General features: G+C 35.2%; 1 pseudogene; it reads right to left on the bottom strand.

Moving 5' to 3' along the window:
• Positions 1–4313: 4313 nt before the first annotated feature.
• LOC116422714 lies at positions 4314–5182 on the bottom strand (annotated as a pseudogene).
• Positions 5183–6270: the final 1088 nt, after the last annotated feature.

Raw genomic sequence — 6270 nt, 5'->3', positions numbered from 1 at the left:
AGAATTCACTATTTGACAAAAACTGCTGGGAAGACTGGAAATTAGTATGGCAGAAATTAGGCATGGACTCGCACTTAACACCATATATCAAGATAAGATTAAAATGGTTCCATGATTTTGGCATAAAGAAAGATCATAAATAAATTAGAGGAACATAGGATAGCTTACCTCTCAGACTTGTAGAGGAGGAAGGAATTTGTGACCAAAGAACTAGAGACCATTATTGATCACAAAATAGAAAATTTTGATTACATCAAATTAAAAAGCCTTTGTACAAACCTAATTCAAACAAAATTAGAAGGGAAGCAACAAACTGGGAAAACATCTTCACAGTTAAAGGTTCTGATAAAGGCCTCATTTCTAAAATATATAGAGAATTGATTCTAATTTATAAGAAATCAAGCCATTCTCCAATTGATAAATGGTCAAAGGACAGACAATTTTCAGATGAGGAACTTGAAACTATTTCCACTCATATGAAAGAATGTTCCAAGTCACTATTGGTCAGAGAAACGCATATTAAGACAACTCTGAGATACTACTACACACCTGTCAGATTGGCTAAGAAGACAGGAAAAATGATGATTAATGTTAGAGGGGATGCAGGAAAACTGCCATTGATACATTGTTGGTGAAGTTGTGAATGCTCTCAGAATGGTTGATTCAATCTGGAATTATGCGCCCAAAGTTATCAAACTATGCATACCCTTTGATCCAGCAGTGCTACTTACTATTGGGCTTATATCCCAAAGAAATACTAAAGGGAAAGAGACCTGTATGTCCAAAATGTTTGTGGCAGCCCTTTTGTGGTGGCTAGAAACTGGAAAATGAATGGATGCCTGTCAATTGAGAACGGTTGGGTAAACTGTGATATATGAATGTTATGGAATATTAATTTTCTATAAGAAATGACCAGCAGGATGAATACAGAGAGGCTTGGAGAGATTTACATGAACTGATGCTGAGTGAAATGAGCAGAACCAGGAGATCATTATACTTCAACAATGATACTGTATGAGGATGTATTCTGATGGAAGTGGATTTCTTCAATAAAAATATCTTAATCTTTTGGTATCTTTACAAAGTGTTAAGCCATTGGAGTTGATTTAATCTTAGAGTTATTTTGGGCCAGAACTTGAACTAGGTACTAAGTACAACTGATGGAAACAATGCTTGTGTTCACACCTTTAGAGAACTCATAAGTATCTAAGAACTCAATGGAGTTCACATGTTTGGGAGATTTCAGAGAGCATGCTGGAAGATATCCCACAATCCCACTCTCAGAAGTAGCATAAATACAGTTCTAGTGAGTGACTCAAGAGAATTTCTCCGGAACATCAATGGGGCTCAGAGACGGAACACTCTGGGAGAAAAGCCTACAAGCCCTATCTTTGAGGCAAGAGAGATCCATTGCATCTTCCAACTTGGTGCTGGCTGGAGGCTGAAGAAAGCAAAGGCAGAAGCCAAGGACAAGCTGCAAGATCTCTTGGAGCAAGGCAGAGAGAGGCCTCAACTAACTGGGCTAATTTGGAAGGATAAATAAATGTTTGCATTTTTTACCAGCTGGCTGCAATTTTAGAGTAATTATTTCAATAAGGCTGCCTCCAGAAAACCACCACATTTTTGGCGCCCGAACATAATTCAGTTCCAGTTGATCAATGATGGACAGAAGCAGCTACACCCAGAGAAGGAACACTGGGAAATTGGTGTAAACTGTTGCATTTTTGTTTTTCTTAAGCTATTTTTACTCTTCCGAATCCAATTCTCCTGTGCAACAGAGCTATTTGGTTTTGCACACATATTGTATCTGGATATACTATAACATATTTAACATAAGACTGCTTGCCATCTAGGGAGGGAGTAGAGGGAGGAAGGAAAGTTAGAACAGAAGTGAATGCAAGGGATAATGTTTTTTAAAAAAATTACCCAGACATATATTCTGTCAATTAGTTACAATTAAAAAAAAAAAAGAAAAATTAATAAAAATAAAATTCTTAAGATAAGTTAATATATGTTATCTTTCAAGCTTATATGTATAATAGTTTTCATACATGGGTACATCTTTCATTCCTTTGTATTAACGTGAGGATACATTAAGCAGTAGAATCTGTTCTTTATGAATATGAAAATCCTTTTCTTAACTCATATCCACAATCAATTTGTAGATTTTTTTCAGAGCAACATAAATTTTCAAATTTTTCTCCTTCTTCTTTTATCTACCCCTTCTCTGAAACAGTAAAAACATAATTTAGGTTAGATATGTTCATTTATATAAAACGTACTACCATAGTAATCATAATATAAAAAATGTTGTTTATTTTAAAGTTGATACTTCAAGAGTGATACAAATATACCATTAGAAATCTACTTCTTTTCTGATAGAAGCCAGTTTCATTATAGATTTTTTTTGAGTGCACCTTTTTTTATTATTATTATAATAACTTTTTATTGACAGAATCCATGCCAGGGTAATTTTTTTTTTTTTTACAACATTATCCCTTGCATTCACTTCTGTTCCGATTTTTTCCTCCCACCCTCCACCCTCCCTAGATGGCAAGCAGTCAATATATATGTTGAATATGTCCTGGTATATCCTAGATAAAATATGTGTGCAGATCTAAACAGTTTTCTTTGTTGCACAGGGAGAATTGGATTCGGAAGGTAGAAATAACCGGAAGAAAACAAAATGTAAACAGTTTACATTCATTTCCCAGTTTTTTCTTTGGGTGTAGCTGCTTCTGTCCATCATTGATCAATTGAAACTGAATTAGGTCTTTCCCCCAAAGAAATCCACTTCCATCAGATTACATCTTCATATAGTATCGTTGTTGAAATGTACAATGATCTCTTGGTTCTGCTCTATTTCACTTAGCATCAGTTCATGTAAGTCTCTCCAAGTCTCTCTGTATTCATCCTGCTGGTCATTTCTTACAGAACAATAATATTCATAACATTAATATACCACAATTTACCCAACCATTTTCCAATTGATGGGCATCCACTCAGTTTCCAGCTTCTAGCCACTACAAAACAGGGCTGCCACAAACATTTTGGCACATATAGGTCCCTTTCCTTCTTTAGTATCTCTTTGAGATAAGCCCAGTAGAAACACTGCTGGATCAAAGGGTATACACAGTTTGATAACTTTTGGCATAACTCCAGATTGTCTCCAGAATGGTTGGATTCGTTCACAGCTCCACCAATCAGTGTCCCAGTTTTCCTGATCCCTTCCAACAATCATCATTATTTTTTCCTGTCATCTTAGCCAATCTGACAGGTATGTAGTGGTATCTCAGAGTTGTCTTAATTTGCATTTCTGATTAATAATGATTTGGAACACTTTTTCATATGAGTGGTAATAATTTCAATTTCATCATCTGAAAATTGTTCATATGTTTCTCCATTTATCAATTGGAGAATGGCTTGGCTTCTTATAAATTAGAGTCAATTCTCTATTTTGGAAATGAGGCCTTTATCAGAACCTTTAACTGTGAAGATGTTTTCCCAGTTTGCTGCTTTCCTTCTAATCTAGTTTACATTAGTTTTGTTTGTACAGAAGCTTTTTAATTTGATGTAATCACAAAATTTCTATTTTGTGATCCATAATGGTCTCTAGTTCGTCTCTAGTCACAAATTTTCTTCCCTCCTCCACAAGTCTGAGATAAACTATCCTATGTTCCCTCCAATTTGTTTATATCTTGTTTTATGTCTAAATCATGGACCCATTTTGATCTTATCTTGCATATGGTGTTATGGGTCCATTAGGTTTTTTTTTTTTTTTTTTGAAGTTAAGTCTTTAATTACAATTGCTCGCGGGTATCCTATCAAATAGGAATACTTGGAATTAATACTTGTCCTTTTTTATATTGGAATTGCAAGTCCCTCCCCTGATAGCCCATTGGCTGAGTATCAGAGGTCTCAATCTGATTTAAGACTATCATTGTACAGAGGAAGAATGAATCTTAATTGTAAAGGGCTGAAACTCTTGAGTTTATGTACTGAAATTCGGACAACCAAGCACTCTAAGGCTAATTATTAAGCACCATTGAAATACATGCTTAGAAATGGCCCGCCCCCACCATTCTGTGGTGGCTTGATCTGTTGGTGTATATAGAAAATTGGAGGAAGGATTAGAGGGTGGAGTAAGATTTCTGGCCAGGAGAGGAAGAGCAGAGGTGTAGAGATTCCTGTGTCCATGCCTCTATCTTTGACAAAGAATAAAGATCAAGGACTTTTGCTTATCCTGACTCCGGTTGATTCTAAAGTATCCAGAGTGCTAACTTGGTCTTCACATTTAATCAAACAGAGGACATCTAAGCATTCCTGAGAAGTGAATAAGGTTGAGTTTGAAATATCAATAAATCATTAGTGACCTGTATCCATAAAAAGTAAATCATCTTTGCTCACACCAAATACCAATACTTCATTTTCTTTTTCCAGATAGGCAGTATGTCATAACCTGGGTCTTTTCTTAGATAAATGTGTAAGCTGTCTCCAAACATTTGTTACAACATTGTGAATCCATCCATCACTTAAAGGAATATTCTCTGCACTTAATCCACCAAACAGAAAAAAGCTGATCATCAGCAATTGGTGTCGAAGTATACCAAGACCTATGTCTTGGGTTTCTCAATTAGTAAGGAATCCTTCCAGACCAATCTATATCAAATTCAGACAGTGCAAATCATTCATCCTAGTTTGCAATACTCATTCTCCAAACAATATAGCCATTATTTCCATACTGCACATGTGTGAGCTGTCGGAGGCTGGTGGTCGATTCATTTTTTATTCCTGAAGTTGGAAAAACCAAGTCTGCGTTTGTATCAAAAAACATGAATATCATTATACAACCTCAAAATATTTGTCCTCCTAAGATAATGGAACATAAGTCTTGGAGTTCACTGTGTTTCCTACATCCATAACTACCCAAAATATATTAATCTGTCTTATATACCCAAAGAAAGTTTGTCTAGGTATAGGTCCTCAAAAGTCACCAAGTGTCAATTTAGTCCTTTAAAGTCACGCTTTTTCGCATTGGAGCCACTTCATCTCTTGTCAATAAATTAACAAAAGTGAGTCAATTGCTGTATCCTTTGTCATCATATTCTCCAAAAACATAGTTTCCATTAATGGTGCAATTCATAACTTCCCTGACATGGATGGGGCCCGCTGTAAACTGCATTGTCACATTGTCTTCACAGACTGCCAGGAGTCACGTGAGTGCTCCTTCTTCCCCCTCCCCTGCAGGAGCAGGCCGAGTGCACTGCTATTCCTCCAACCCAGGAAACCTTTATTATAGTTTTTTAATAATTGTCAAGAATTTAATTGATAAAATTTGAATTGTAATAACCTAAGTTTTGGAAAATATCACTCAATTTTGTGAGTCTCTTAGAAGTTCTTTTGGGAACTTGCCAGACTTTTCACAGGCCCTCACTTTTTAGCTTTAATAAGGTCATAAATCTTATTGACTTTTCTGAGAGAAGTCACTGAAAGAATGTTGTTAAGTCTGAAAATAATGGAAGCTTTGATCCAGCGAAACCAGTTTTCAAACTGAAAATAAAAAGGTTTATGTGTTTATTTAATAAAGAATGATTTCTGATAATTTGACTATTGGGTTTATGAAAAATTATATGTATCTGGATTGTATGGGCTAGTTACAGGCCTGAACTAACAGTATCAATAGACCTCACTTGCATATTGAACCCTTTTAAGGCAAAAGAAAAGACATTTCAACACACAGCATCATAGATATCTATCAGCCTCAAGGCTTTATAATTGCTGGTATTTTCTGAATTACCATGTATTCACAGTCCGTGCAAGCACAAAACATGATCTTTCCAATGTCTAATTGATCATCAGTCCAAGATGACTAAATCAAGAAAGTATATATGTAATGAAACCAATGTATATTTTTAATTATTATTGCAACAACATAAAATAAAATACTAGCTATATTTATTGTAATGATTGTTTTGAGGAAAAATCCCTTGAGTTTAATTTGACAAGTTTTAATACAGGTATCATTGTCTGAATTGATATTATTGATAACACTATTTATGGATATGCTAAATATTACTCAAAAGAGAGTTAGGTCTGAGAACTACAGGTGATGCCTGGAAAAATTAGAATATATCTCAAATGTTTAGATAGGTGTCATAATTCAGTTTCATTAGATATTTCAAACAGGAAGTTTCCCAACGATTAATTTGGAGCCTGGCCTTTATGATACCCCAGAATAATGGGAACTCTTCTGAGACTGACTGTTCCCAA

Source organism: Sarcophilus harrisii, chromosome 3, assembly GCF_902635505.1.
Source record: "Sarcophilus harrisii chromosome 3, mSarHar1.11, whole genome shotgun sequence".
Lineage (NCBI taxonomy): Eukaryota > Metazoa > Chordata > Mammalia > Dasyuromorphia > Dasyuridae > Sarcophilus > Sarcophilus harrisii.
Note: the sequence above shows the minus strand (reverse complement) of the source record. Positions and strands in the feature narration are given on the sequence as shown.